This window comes from Rhinolophus hipposideros, assembly GCF_964194185.1.
Source record: "Rhinolophus hipposideros genome assembly, chromosome: 17".
NCBI classification, from domain to species: Eukaryota; Metazoa; Chordata; class Mammalia; order Chiroptera; family Rhinolophidae; genus Rhinolophus; species Rhinolophus hipposideros.
In genome coordinates, this window is record NC_138063.1 from 18,442,900 (window position 1) to 18,459,434 (window position 16,535).

Consider the following 16,535-nt stretch of genomic DNA (forward strand, 5'->3'; position numbering starts at 1 on the left):
CCTCTGCTTCACCTAATCTAATGTTGATTTTGTCTAATGTATTCTTCATTTCAGTTATTGTAGTCTTTATTTCTGATTGGTTCTTTTTTATGCTCTCTATCTCCATTTTTATGTTTCCTACCTGTTTGTTGAAACTCTCCCTGAGATCATTGAGCATCCTTATAATTAGTGTTTTGAACTCTGTGTCTGGTAGACTGCTTGTTTCCATTTCATTTAGTTCTTTTTCTGGAGCTCTGTTCTCTTCTTCTATTTGGGACTTGTTTCTTTGTCTCCTGATTTTGGCTGCCTCCCCGTGTTTCTTTCTATGTATTACATAGGGCTGCTATGTCTCCCAGTCTTAATAGAATGGCCTTATGTAGTAAGTGTCCTGTGGGGCCCAGTGGCACAGTTTCCCTGGTCACCTGAGCTGGGTGCTACCAGTGTGTCCCTTGTGTGTTTTGTGTGTGTACTTCTGTTATAGTTGAGCCTTGGTTGCTGTTTGTCCATCAATGGGAAGGATTGACACTCAGGCTGATTAGTTGTGAGGACTGGCCATGACTACAATGGAGGAGCTGTGTGCAGGGGCTGACCCCATGGAGTAGGATTTGCTTTACCAGGGCACTAGTGCTTCTCCAGTCTGACTTTTGAGTGTATTGTTTTCAGAGGTGGGGAGCGATGCTTCAGCTCAGTCTGAAGCTGGCATTGGGTGTGCCAGTCCTGGGACCCACTAGTAGGGACCCACTGCAGGCCAAGTTTAGCTGTAGCCTGTGCCTTGCCTGGGGGCACCTGGCATGAGCCCCAAAGCAATCTGAAGATGGCTTCCACCCACACAGGGCTTGGAGTTGCCTCAAGAGGCCAAGCCATGAGCTTAGGCCAGATGCCTACAGTGCCAAACTTGAGGCTGCTCAGCAAGAGGTACTGGACAAAGCCAGATGCTGCTTATTTGGGTTTGTGAACCTTTGAGAGATTTTAGGAAAGCCCACAGCATGAGCCAAATCAGGCTGTTTGTATGGAAAAGCCACTGGCAGTGGCTTGGATGGGCCTGAACGTTGGGTGGGGCAGGTTCTCAGGGAATCACAAAGGTGGGGCAAACTAATGGTATTAGCCAGATTGATGGAGACTCAGATGTGGCAGCGACCTGTTTCTTCACACCAGAAGCAGGGAGGGCTCAACAAAGAAACAATAGTTTCTGCTATGTCCTCCATCCAGGAGAAAGCTGCCCCTCCTGCCCTCACCAGACACCTCAGTTCTTCCCTGTATGTCCCTGGCATCTTTAAAGCTGCTGCCCCAGACCTGGAGCTCAGAGTGAGTAAATCCATCAGATAGTAAGTTCATGCATGGGTACTTTGAAAGGAATGCCTCTGTCTCTAGCTATCCTTCATCTCACCCAGCCACAATCTCCACTGGTTTTCACAACCAGAAGTTACAAGGACTTCTCTCCCAGGCACTGTAATCCTGGGCTGAGTTTCCTGATGTGGGGCTGGGACCCTTCACTCCTCCAGGGTGACCCTCCACAGCTGAAATAGCCCTCCTGATTTTTAATGGTCACATGCAGATGTGGAACCAGCCCATTATATGTCTCTGTCCCTCCTACTAGTCTGGAGGTGGCTTCCGTATGTCCTTAGTTGTAGGGCTTCAGTTCAACTAGACTTCAGCCAATTCTCAATGATAGTTGTTCTGTAGTATAGTTGTAATTTTGATATGGTCATGAGAGGCGGCAAGCACAGGTTTACATACTCTGCCTTTTTGACCAGAAATCTCTCCCATAATTCTTAACCAACCAAGAGTTGTAATTTGTTCAGTTCTCAGTGCCAAGGGATGTGTCAGTTTGCTTGTTCTAATTTATAATTTTCATCAAACTTTAGTGACTCCCTGTTGACCACATATAGGATAAAATACAAATTGCCTTGTGATATGTTTATGCTGGCATTCAAAATCTCCTAGATTCTGGCTTGAATTTCCTATTTCATCGCCTGTCCAGCCATTACATTTTCCAATTCTTCTTCTCAAGCTTCTTTATCTGTATTCCAGACATATCTTATACTATTCCACCTCCACATTTTTCCTGAGGCCATTGTTTCCCTATCCCCAGATGCCTCTTTCTCTCTTTTATCATTTATCTAGGTTCTAACCATCCTGCAAGATCCAATTCTTATTATTTCTTTCACTTGTTGAATAAATAATTGTTATTTTTATGCCAAGTCCTATATTATGTGCTAGCCATAACTAGGTATATAAAGGTGTTTTAAACCCATATGCTAACTGATGGTGGGAGAAAGACAAAGAACAAATTAACATGCCATAGCCAACTATAAAAACTGCCATGAAGGAGATCATCTACGATAGAAAACAATTGATTACAATGGAGTGATGGCTCCTTACAGTGGTGGTCAGAGATCTCCCTGTAGAGTAGCTATTTAAGATAAGAATGAAGGTTTGAAAAGGAACCAGATGTCCCAAGGGTGTGCAAAATCTTTGCATGGTGAAAGACCCAGAACCAGGATATGAGTGGCAGGAAGTAATGTTGGAAATCTAGTTGGCAAAAAATCTACCTTTTCTCTGAACTTCTCTTTTACCATCTGTACCATTCATTAGGTTCTTTGGCATAAAATGTCTATAGTTGTCACTTGTTTTCAGTCTTATCTCCTTACATAGAAAATTCCAAGAGAGCAAGCACCCTGGCTGCCATGTATCCCAGTGCTTACCAGCAATAAAAATCCATGAAAGGTGCATAACAAATAATTGTTGAGTGAAAGACTCCAATTCTCTAAGGGCTTTCAATGGTTCAATGTCACAAGACAGAGTCAAGCACACGGTAGACATGAAAAGTTTGCTGACTGATTGAATCCCCCCTTTACTCTGGAAAAACTGATTTATTTGTAGTCATTCTACTCCTAATGGGAATCTTACGCCCTTCTGGCCTGTCACATCCCTCTGTCAAATTTCACTGGTAACCACATCTAAGCTAACTTCTCCCTTCTCCAAGCACCTGGCCTCTTACCTGAAGGTGAGCCCATGTCAGTAAAAGAATGTTTAACAATCCTAAATCATTTATATACATAACTGTTTGAATACATTTCATTTACTTAGAAAAGATTCAAAAATAAATGGAAAGAATTACAATATTTAAAATATTAATATTATAGTCAAGCCATTTTACTCTAGGGAGAAATCCATGTGATTGAATATGCTTGTTATATTTTTAAGATCTCAGTTAAATACATTGTAATGCAATGACTTAAAAATCCAGGTCTAAGTTCATTATATTTTAATACCTGCTTTATTGGCTCTATAGCTAAAAATGATACCTCAAAATTTTATTAGGTTGGTACAAAAGTAATTGCAGTTTTTGCAATTATTTTTAACCTTTTAAACCACAATTACGTTTGCACCAACCTAATATAAGTTGCTCTTACAACTTAATTGGTAAGTTCTGCCAAAAAACAATCATAACAGTAAAAACACTTTGACACAGCCTTTTTTTTTTTTTTTCAGGTCCCTCATACATGGATTGGTGGATTTATGATACCAGTAGTGATGATTTTTCTGGTTTCATTATTTTTGTTTATTTGTGTGTAGCAGGGAGATCTATTCCTTATTATTCATTGTTTTTTAAAAAAAGATCACCTTACCTGCCAGAAAAGTTTTTCACTTTAATTTTTATTTATCTGCTTACTACCGTGTTTCCCCAAAAATAAGACCTAACCAGAAAATAAGCCTAGCATAATTTTTCAGGATGCCATCCCCTGAACATAAGCCCTAACGCATCTTTTGGAGCAAAAATTAATATAAGACCCAGTCTTATTTCCGGGGAAATATGGTAGCACATCATTCAATACCATGAAAACAGCCATTCGTCACCACAGAAAACAACAGCCAGTCTAGAACACGTATCTTTCTAAGAATATACATACATACACGATATTTATAAATGGGATAAATCTAAGTACTTTGCCATCAAGTAACCCATGAATCACTGTATGATACAACAGATTTTCAAGGTAACCATACGTCTCATTACATAATATTACAAACAACTACAATTTAAAAGGACTTGATATCTAAAATTAACTATATTGATGACATCCTACAACTGTGTGTACCTCAGACTTCAACTTGTTTGCTGCAATGTTTTGCCTATTAAGTTGTGCAGTTAATAAGTTTCACATGTGGGGTCCTCTGTAAACCTAGCCTAGAACTTGAAATCCACTTTTTTTTATTCCAATCAAAGTAGCTGTTCTATCAGTGGTTCTACTTTGTTCTCTGATAAAATACTGCTTAATATTAAACATATTCTTACTATGGAGAATATGTGTTCTCTAGCATAGCTTTCCTTTTTTTTATCCCAAATTAGTCCTTTATCTATCTATATTTAAACCTAATCTAGCAAATACCGTCAACACTAAAGCTTATTAAAAATATATGCACTTTCCTTCAAATAGTCAGCAAATCTGCTATACTCTATATTGAAAAATTTGTCTCTTCAAACAACCAGCAACGTTTTCTAATGTGTTGTCCAAATATTCGGTGATAGATAAGTTTAGTTTGTGATTATTTTCTGTGGATGAAATCAGCCATTCTTGCCATAACAGGAAGAAAGAGTATTTCCCCACTGGCATGTGGCTTTTTGCCTTTGTTACTCAGTAAGTAGTCTCAAATGGGGCCCCCATGTGTGTGTTTCAGTTTGGTAAAATTTTATAAAATACCAGATGGAGTATATGACTTTAAAATTTGCTGAACAAAATTATAGAAGTATGCCTTTTGTTTTCTGGGTATTTAATGCTCAAATGACTTCTTAACTGTTATAGCTAAATATTATAATTAAGCAATATCTCTTCTCTGGTTGCTTCTAAGATCTTCTATTTGTTTTTGATGTTCTGCAATTTCTCTGTGATGTGTATAGATTGGATTTATGTCTTTCATTAATTCTGGAACTTCACTGGCATTATCTTCTTGAATACTGCTCTCTCACACTCTCTCCTTTGGGAACTCTTATTAATAGATGTTGGGCCTTCTTTTATGCATGCCTCTTAATCTTTCTTTCAAGTTATCTTCTTGCCTTCTTAAGAGACATAATATAGAAATTCAGATATACCTTTCGGTTTGCTAATCCCTTTCATCTGCATTTTAAAAGTCAATGGACAAATGTAAAAACAGCTTAATTTCAATGACAATTTTTTTTTTATTTCTAAATTTCAATCTGTGTTGTGTTTTTTTTTTTTTGCAAATCTTGTCCCTTTTAAACAATATGCCATCCTATCCTTTCCTGATATTTTTGATGCCCTATTTTATGTCTAATAACTTTCAACAAATTTCATAACAAAATAGTCTGATAACTCTATTAAATGTTTTATTTGGGGGAGGTGACAGTCACAGTAACATCTGTTTGTTGCTTTTGCTGATGTTACCTCAAGAAGGGCTATTTCCTTACAGGCCTCATAATTCTGGATTGTGAATTCATGTTCAGTGAAGATTTATCTGTGAGAATATTATGAAGTCTGGATTGAGATTTTCATCCCCCCAGAGAGATTTTGTACTTTCTCTGCCAGTTAGTCAAGTAGCTTTCCAGAAGGAACTCTTTAATATAAATATCTTGGTCAATACATACATTTGAGGGTTCCTAGATCACATAGAATAAACAAACTTTAACCTCAAATCTGAATGATGGCATTTATATATCCAGAAATTCTTAAGGGACATTTATTTTTATCAGGCCCCTAAGAGACGGGCACAATTATCAAAGGGAGATCCCTTTGATAGAGAACTTTTTCTCCCTAGTCTGCTACAATTTTTGTATGAAAAGTAACCAGGGCTCCTTGGAGAAAAGGCTTATTCCAGGGTTGATGCGGGGTAGTTATAAGATAAGCCTGGAACATCTGATTGTACAAGGAAGTAAAAAGTGTTTGAAGAATAATGTGAATAGCTAAAAAAGACAAGAACCAGTTTTAAGGGCCACATACCAGCCAAGTATAAAACAATACGAGCTTCAGCATGATAGTAATGGTTTATAACCCATAAAATAAAAACCCATGAGTTCATAGTATTTTAGAGAAAGAAGAGTTCTCTCTCTTTTATAGTAGATTGCCAACTAATAAATATAGAAGAAATTACTCAATTAGAAAATCATCAATGCTCAATCCAGTTGGTGCAAGTTTGAGGACCAGGATATTTACTGTCTCAAAATACGTCTCCAAAAATTAACTACTTAAAAACAAAGGGCAAAAAAGTAGCTTTATAGTGGGGAAAAACTAGACAGACACCATCTTAACCAAGGGATCAAAGTTAACCAGTAATCACCAGTCATAGGAGAAACCAGCATCAAATGTCTCTGGACAAAGTACATGGGGATGTTCATGTGATCACTTTGGTGGTGCTCCTGCCCCAAACGCATTCCTGAATTCCATCAGCAAACTCAACACTGAAGTCTCCTCTACAAAACAATAGGCCTGTACTCATTAAAAATGTCAAGATCAAGAAAAACCAAGTAAAACTGGAGAACTATTTCAGGTGAAAGGAGACTAAAGAGACATGAAAACTAAACATAATGCGTGATCTTGGACTGCTACCTGGAGCAGGGAACATTGATTCTATCAATGTTCAATTTGCCTGATTGCGATCATTGGTATGCAATGTGACTATTTAAGAGAATGTCTTTGTTCTACTGTAATACACACAGACATATCTAGGGATTGGAACCTCTTCAGGGATAAAACGGCATAATTTCACCAAGTCGTTTCAAAGAGTTCAGGAAAAAATGCATACATATATACATAGAATGATAAAGCAAATTGAGAGTAAACGTAAACAACTGGTAACCCTGGGTAAAGAGCATACAGTAAATACTTGTACTAATACTATTCTTGAAATTCTTCTTTCAGTTGTAATATTATAATAAAAACTTACAAAATAAAAGAATTCAAAAACTAAATAATCTCTTAATCAACTTAACTTATCCAAGAATATGTCAAATGCAATACATTTCAATACACTGTAAGCAAACAAATGAACAAAGACCTACTTCCATCCCTCTGAGCTCCTCCCTTAGTCTTGTGACCCACAACAGCTGCCATACTATTGAATGAGGGCATCCGTTTCAAACCTCTGTGAAGCTTAGTTTATTTTGAGGTTAAAAATCTAAACAGAAGTCTGAATATTTTCTTCCTACACCCCAATATTGTTTTGTATAAGCTCAGCATAAAATCCACTTTGGACATCACTATTTATTTTAAAATCCTATAGGAATAAGTACAGGGAACTCTTGTTGCTTACTAAGTGTTGCGTACTGATCCAAGTGCTTTACATACAACCCTTAAAATGACAATTCTAGGAAGTAGGTGACAGTAGGATTCCAATGGGAAAGCTGAGGCACAGAGATATTAAGTAACTTACTCTGATTCATGAATTAGCATGCTAAAAACAGAAGTTGAACTCAGGCAGCTCTGCTTTGGAGTCAATACTTTCAGCCATTGTATTACCTGGTTTCTTCAAACATTCTGTTCTGTATACCAGTTCAGACACTTACGCCATCATCTTTGTATCCTTAGCTCTTAGCATGCTGGGACACAACGGATGTCTCAACAAATTTTTGTTGAGCCTAACTGACTACCAGTCATTTTGGTTTCTACTATCTTACATTATTATTTACAATAATGGTATGTGGTATACCTACCATTGCATATATAAATCTCATTTCCTCAGCTGGGTCTCAGTTTCCTCAAATGAGAGTCCTTGAATGAGGTAAATATTCCTGAGATTGTTTCAAAGACTAACCTTCTGTCATTCTACAACCTTCAGATTTGACCTTTGCATCCATTTTGCTCCACGAATCCTAATCGCCTAAGAACTAAGGCCACAACACAGTTCTTCATTTCCCCTTTGCCTTGGCACTCGGAGGCATGGCTTTCTACCCATCAGCAGTCTGACAAGCATATTCAAGGCGCGCACACACACACACACACACACACACACACGCACACATATATATTTAATATCATAAAAACAACCTTACAAATAATATCTATGTACAAGCATGTCCTCAATGGGGGAGTTCACATTGTTATGTCCACTTTTAATACCTGAAAGTCCTGATTTGATTTCAAATGTATTTCATTGAACAACACTATAGCAATATGTCCTTAATACAAAATATCATCTCAACATCTGGCTGTTAAAAAAAGATTGAGTACTATCTAGACAAAAAACTGCTTTATTATCCTTAATATTCAAATGTCCTATCTAAGAAAATCTATTATCTCTAACAAGTACTGACTTTTTATTTATCGTACTGATGGTCATCAAGATGAATGAGGAAACCAGTGAGTTTCCTTCTAAATTAAATCTCCGTTCAGCACTTCAATGCAAGACAAAAAAAAAAAATAAAATTCATATGTGGAATTAAGCAAAGAGCCTTCATCCTCAGGTAACTTTTAGGGGTATTTTCTTTTTTTTTCCTCCCCAAATATATACACATTTTTAAACTAGAAAAGCTAAAACAAGAATTATATTGGTAAGAATCAGACTCAGTAAGGGAAATACAGTAATTCCCTTATTTCAGAAGACTTTGCTGCTGCAGTGCATTTTCTGAAGCATATTGTCCCCAGAGATGCTTGAAATAAAACAAAATAAACAAACGCTAGTCATCCTGTCCAAAATAGAAGAGATTAAGTCCTGCCCTGAGGAACTCTACAATTGAAAATGGCAAGCTGGAAATCTACTCATACGTATACATTTCTTTCATAAATGATTTGAAGTATCATTTGCAGAACGAGGGCCTCAAGAGGTGGATAGACAGTCCCCCGCAGAAAACAGTACACCCAAAGAAATGTGTAGATCTAGTAATGACTGGCAGGAAATGGACCTTATGCTAAAGGTTAAAACTTGAGATACACGAAGAAGCAAAATTATTTGAAAGCCTAGAAGTCCAACTGAAAAAAGCAGTATGCTAGAAGGATTTGCAGAGTGACTCTACCAAGTTAGTGATGGAGGGTGTCCGCCCAAATTGGGAAGGAGCATGAGATGAAATGTGGGCAGAGGGCCAAGTTTCAGGCAGATCTGTGGTTCTTACAAGGAAGAGCCAACAGCAGGTACTGGCGGCCTCTTCCTAGAGTCTAACCTACATGCAGGAAATGCTATCCAGGAGAAGCAGACATTCAAGACAGGGAAGCCTTTGCTGGGGATAAGGTATGACCCAGTCACTGAAGAATCTCACGAAGGATAGAGGCTGGAGCCCTGCCCTGTTCCCATAGAACTACAATGTCACCAGCACGGCATGATGAGTGGCAAGGCTGGGCCTAGTGAGTTACAGACAGGACTGGGGTGGACCTAACTGGGTCAAAGTAACCTCAGCGAGGAGTGTTCAGGGACTACTGGGCAGGGAGACTAGCCCAGCAACTGAATGTAAAGCCATGTCTGAGGGACATCAGTGACCCAAACTGGAGGGCAGTAGCATTCTTCCTTTTTCTACCTCTCCCTTCCCTTTCTAGTCTGGGATTTATTTTTACCGTGACCCTCATTACTCTATATTAAAATATACATTTCATGTCACTCTTATGCAGCAGACTACAAGCTTTGTAAGAGTTAGGCCAAAGTCCACTGTGCCAAGTGTTGAATCTCAAATGTCAGTGGAATGAATGAATAGATGAGTGAATCTTTTCCTGGCTGGACACACAGGAAGACTGTCTCCTGCACTAATAAGGAAGATATAAAATCCCCTGGTTGAGACCAACCAGCTCAGAAAGACAACTTTGCCTGGTGTTGGGACTCTGAACAAATGTCTGGTTTCTTTATGTGGATCCTGACCCTGCTACCCTATTTAGCTGTGTGGATCCCTGCCCTTTGAACCCTAGCAGGCCATTCAAAGCTTGTTTGAAGGCCAGGACTCTGCTCCTATGGATTGCTCCAACTTTCCATTCGCCGCTAATGTGCCCCTGCCAGACAGATGTGCACCTGCTGATTTACTGTAATCTAGATATGACCCTGCTTCGGACACCTCAGGTCCTTGCAGGGCAGCAGCAGCAGCTCAACCACTGTCTTGGGGCAATAGCGCAAGCCCACGTCATGGTCCATCTTGCCCTTATCTACCACCCTGTCCCAGCAGCCACCAGTGTGTCAATACAGCAGGTTGGTAGTCAACAGATGTGATCAAGGCTGCTGTTCTGAACTTCCTCACTGCTGTTAAAACACTGTTCTTCTAGGTACCAAAATTAAAAAGCAAGCACCAGAGCACTTAGAATTAATATAAAGTAAATGGACAATATATGTGTACATATAGACATATATAGTACATATAATATAAATTAACCAAAATGCAAAGTGTAATTATTTCCATACAATGTCTCATAACTGCATTTGAGTGACTCAGCCAAATGGCTTTCGTGACGTTGTCCAATGTTTAGCTGCCATTTCTAGCACTTTGATGGTCAGAAATTCTATGCTACCCGACTTTAAGGGAACTTTATGCTTACACCCAGGGGCTATTCAAGGTGATGTAACCACACATTCCTTTGATACACATTTACCCATAGTGATGGAGATGCCCTGGGTAGTTTCACGGGGGGACGGCCATGTTCAGTGTGCATGAGACCTTATCCAGTGCCAGAGATAACAGGCTATAGGAGACCTGCAAACATTGTCACAGTGCTGTAGAAAGATTGTGTCAAAAGGAAATAGAAATTGTTAAAGGTAGATGTGTATCATGTACATGTATAACAGAGTTCTTCCAACCGCACGACCCCTGATCATTCTCAACCATTTTAAAGGTAAAGAATCTCCTGAAACTGAGGTCATCCCAACATGAAAAAGACTAACTATATTGCTCATAGTACCTAGTTACATGGAAGTAATGTTGGAGCTTTCACAAGAGGACACAATCGCAGAGCAGAGAGATCAGTGTATTAGGTATGAATTGCTTTACTATACACTTACAGGGTCATAATGTACATTCCTTCATTTGGTAAAATCAAGTTATATCCCGCTCATCTCTCAGCCTGTCTAATGCCACTTTCAAGTCCCAGCATTGTTAACCCAATTCTCCAAAAGAAACCTTTCAGCTCACAACTGCGGTGGCAGCTATAGTCGCTGCAGCCCCAAGATGCACCATTGGCACCAGGTTTTACCATCTGTCTACATGGAACTGTTGTTCCATGTAAAATAGAATCTCATTTGCCCAGCTCACTGCCAAAACCACTGCTGTCCATTTGGAGCTAGCGAGCCTTGCAGATGGCTTGACTTTCTTCATGGAGAGTCCCTTGCTCATGCTCTCAAGCCAATTGTACTTAAGGTATGGTTCTATAATTTACCCAATTATAACTCCAACAACACACAGAGGCCATTTAGAGAATCTCGTCCAGACAGTACTTTATGTATTAGAATCTGACGCATAGAACAAAATTTCAAGTATAACAGGTCCTCAACATAATTTTGTTCAGTGTCATTTCCTTATAATATTGACGAGATGCCCTAGGAACTAAACTCTTGTTTATATCAATTAGCCTGTGGTGAAATTTGCTTCATTGTACATTTTTTTGCTTAAAGTCTCAGAACCTATCATTGATGCTAAGTGAGAAATGTAATTTTGACGGAATGGAACAATATACACGTAAGCGATCTCAAATTCAGAACTCTTCCCCCCAACACCGTAGTTGATTGCTATTTCTCCGCATGAAGTTCTCATTTTCCCAACATTTCTCCTTTAGACTTTATGATTACAAAAGAGACAGGGAGACAGATTGTGGTTCACCACTAGTTTAAATTGGCCACTTCTATTATTCTGTGATTCTCTAGAATACCAGATTGTGAAAAAACTATCATTCATTTATTCAACACTTATTTAATACCTTGGAGTTGGTGTTGAACGCATCCCAGTTTGCTGAGACTTTCCTGGTTTTCCACTGCAAGTCCAGAGTCGTGGGAAAACTCTCAGTCAAACTAGGATGGTTGGTCACTCTATAAAAATTACTCTTAAGATTTGAGCCTGATCAACAGAGTACATGTTAGTCATTTACCAAGATAGAAACAACCTGAGGAGGAATAGGTAGGAGGATGGTATTAAGATTTCTTTTTTTTTTTTTAAATGCTGACCTAGGCAACCAAGTATTAGTTGAATGAGTCCAAATTTAAGAGATCAGAGTTGTAAGTTTAGGACCCATCGTCTTATTGACAGCATTTTAGAGTCATAAAATTGACTGAGAATACCTAGGGAGTGAGTATGATAAAGTATTTATAGACATCTCTTTTAAAGAGTTTTGCTATAAAAGAAGCTCCCCCAAAAGTAGCTGCCACAGCACACTCATTGAACACCTGTGATGTATGAAGACCTGAAATAGGCCTCAGGTGGTGGGAAAAAGTCATTTTATAAAACGTGGTTTTTTTCTCTTAAGGAATATAATATCCAAAGACAGCATCCCCAATTCTAGTTTTTTATCCAATCAAGCCACACAATGTTTTAAACAAAATCAACAGTTTCTGGTTCAAAATCGTCACTGACTAGAAGATTCAATACAACCTCTATCAACCTACCACTAAGATATCCATAAAGATCATTTTTAAAACAGTTTCACCACAACTTTGGAAACCAAGACTGTCAGAAAACATAAAAACAGAATGTGAGAGGAACTGACACTGATTATTAAGTAGATAGAACTAGAGTAGGGAAAATTCACATAGCACAGCTCAACTTTGCTTCAGAAAAAAAGGTAACTTGATAAAAGACAATTCTTCCAACTTCTGGATAAACATGGCAGAGTGAAAACAAGGATTTATTTTTGCTCCCTTCTGAATTCTTACTGAAACTACAGGATGAATTTTTATTTCAGACTTAAAACCAAAAGGAAGCAAAGAAGATGAAAAAAACAAATCAGTAGCACAATTTTAAAAACTGAAATGTAAATAGGAAAGAGCCAGTTTACTTACCGGATCAGCAGCGTGTTAGATCCCAACGCCATTGGGAAAGCTCAGAAACAGTTTGATTTATACCCCAGACGATAACACGTAAAAATCTTAAGTATTGGTAGCACCTGGTGCTACTGAGGTAGAGGTGGAGGTGGGGCTACAAAAATCATTCATTAAGTTCCTTCAAAAAGCTGTTAGTGCCCTATCCCACCCCCTGGTTCATGCAGCCAGATAGCTTTTCCTCTCCAGTTCTGGCAGAAGAGGAAAGATTTTACTAAAGATAGTAAAATAGCCATTCTTCAGACCAGGGAAAGTCAGGCACAGTTAAGAGTAGGAATACCATACAGACTACAGGTGAATTAAATGAATATTTACATCCAGAATGCTGAGCCCACTTCAAAGGCATATGTACCCCTCTCTAAATGTAAGAACTAAAACTATAAAACTCTTAGGTGAAAATATGGGTGTAGATCTTCATAACTTTAGATTAGATAATAATTTCTTAGATATGACACCAAATGCACACATAATCAAATAAAAAAATAGATAAATTAGACTTAAAATTAGAAACTTTAGGCTTCAAAGGACACCATCAATAAAATGGTAGATTTTATTGATCTAAATGGTAGTAAAAGGTATCAAATATATGGAGATAGAAGAAGAACTGACTCTGGGTGGTGAGCACACAATGTGATATACAGATGATGTATTACAGAATTGTACACCTGAAACCTACGTGACTTTACTAACAATTGTCACCCCAATAAACTTTAATTAGAAAATGAAATAAAAAGTAAAAAGACAATACACCAAGGGAGAGATCATATATCTGATAAGGGTCCAGTATGAAGAACATATAAAGAACTATTAGAATTCAACAAAAAGAAGACAAAGAACCCAATTTTAAAATGGGCAAAGGATGTAAGTAGACACTTTTTCAAAGAAGATATACAAATGGTAAATAAGTATGTGAAAAGCTGCTCAGCATCATTAGTCATTATGAAAACGCAAATCAAAACCACAATGAGATGCCCAATAGGATGGCTAAAATCAAAAAGAAACAAGTTTTGGTGGGAATGTGGAGAAATGGGAACCCTCAAACATTGCTGGTGGAAATGTAAAATGGTGCATCTGCTTTGGAAAATATTTTGACATGTATTCAAAATGTTAAGCATAAAGTTACCATATAACCCAGTTATTATATTTCACTCCTAGGTAGATAACCAAGAGAAATGGACACATGTGTCTACCCAAAAACTTGTACTCAAATGTTCATAGCAGTATTATGCGTAACAGCCAAAAAATGGAAATAACTCTACAAACTGATGAATGGATAAACATAATGTACATATTCATAAATGGAATATTTCTCAACTATAAAAAGGAATGATGTTCTGATACACACTACAATATGGATGAACCTTGAAAATATATGCTAAGTAAAAGGAGCCACAAAAGACAATATATTGTATGATTCCATTGATATGAAATATCCAGAACAAGAGAATCTATAGGGACAGAAAGTAGATTAGTGGTTCTCAAGGGCTGGGGAAAAGGGGGCACCTGGTGAGACTCTAACGTGTATGGAGTTTTTTGGGAGGATGATAAAAATGTTCTGGATTTTGATAGCAGTGATCAATACAAAGCTTTGTTCATATACTGAAAACCACTGGATTGTATACTTCAAAAGAGGGAACTATGTGAATTACGTCTCTATATAGTTGTTATTTAAAAAAAGAAGACAAAGTTGTAAAAATTATTTTGATCAAAAAATCCCCCAAAAGAATAACATATTTGGTGTGGGTAGATGAAGTCAATTTGTGTTAAGCTTCTCACATACATATTAGTATTTCCCTTTTGTTTTTGACATTTAAAAAAATAAAGAGAGCTTTTGTAAAACATAAAGATAAGAAGAGATAAGCCAAAGAAAAAAATAACTATATAGAAAAATACAAACTAATTTTAAAAGCACAAAAAATTAATTAATTTTAAAAAAAAGAAGACTAAAAAAATATAGCATTGATCCCACTATATCTGAATTTGTTCAATTCTCACACTAAAGACAAAAATTCTCAAATTGAGCTAAATCAAAACCCAACTATACACTGTTTAGCATTATAGACATCTAATATTCAAGTAGTAATAAAGTAAGTAAACTTCACTGAAAAGCAGGGGATTTTTTAAAGATTTTATTAAAAATATAGCTAACATACAATATTATATTAGTTCCAGGGGTACACTACAGTTCTCCAACACTTATACACCTAAAGAAGTGATCACTATAAGTCTACCAACCATCTGACACTGTACCACGCTGTCACAATATTATTGACTATATTCCCTACACTGTACATTACATCCCCATGACTTATTTGTTTTATACCTAAAAATTTGAACCTCTTATTCCTCTTTACCTTCCCCTCCCTTTTTTAAAATTTTCAATTACAGTTGATATTGAATATTATAATGTGTATTAATTTCAGGTGTACAGCATAGTGGTTAGACATTTAAAAAGTGATTCCCATGGCTAGTCCCACGAGGCACTATACACAGTTATTACCATATCATTGACTATATTCCCTATGCTTCACTTTATATCAACACGACTATTTTGAAACTACCAATTTGTATTTATTAATCCCTTCACCTTTTTCACTTTGTGCCCCAATCCCCATCTATCACCCTGATAAATCTAGTATCCATCTGTCTCCATACATATTTATAATATCATTGACTATTTTCCTTATGCCATACCCTACATCCCCATGACTACTTGGTAACTACCAATTTGTACATCTTAATTCCTTCCCCTTACTCACCCATGTCCCCAGTCCCCCTCCCATCTGGCAACCAACAAAATGTTCTCTGTATCTATGAATTTGTTTCTGTTTTGTTTGTTTATTTTGTTCTTTAGATTCCACATATAAACAAAAATCACATTGCATCTGTCTGACATGCTCTACACATATAGGACAATACCCTCCATGTCCATCCATGCCACCACAGATGGCAAAAACCCATTCCCTTCCTTGGCCCAGCAATATTCCATTGTATATACCACTTCTTATTTATCCATTCATCCATCGACGAACACCCGGGCTGCCTCCTTATCTTGACTATTGTAAACAATGCTGCAATGAACATATAGAGGCACACATTCCCCTCAAAGTAGCATTTTGGGTTTCTTCAAATAAATTCCCAGATGTGGGATTACTGGGTCCTTCTTTGTCTCTTGTTATAGCCTTTGTTTTAAAGTCTATTTTGTCTGGTATAACTATTGCTACCCCAGGTTTTTGTTTGTTTGTTTCCATTTTCATGAAATATCTTTTTCCACCTCTTTACTTTCAGTCTGTGTGTGTCTTTCGATCTGAAGTGAGTCTCTTGTTGGCAGCATGGGTTTTGTTTTCTTATCCATTGAGCACTCCTATGTCTCTTGATTGGAGCATTTAATCCATTTACATTGAAAGTACTTGTTGATAGATATGTAGTTATTGCTATTTTATTATTCTTATTTTTATCTTTATTTTTGTCCCCCCCCCTCCATTTTTTTTTAAAGAACTCCCTTCAAGATTCCTTGTAATACTGGTTTGGCAGTGATGAACTCCTTTAGCTTTTTCTTGTCTGGGAAGCTCTTTATCTGTCCTTGGTTGTAGGTCCTTGCTTTTCAT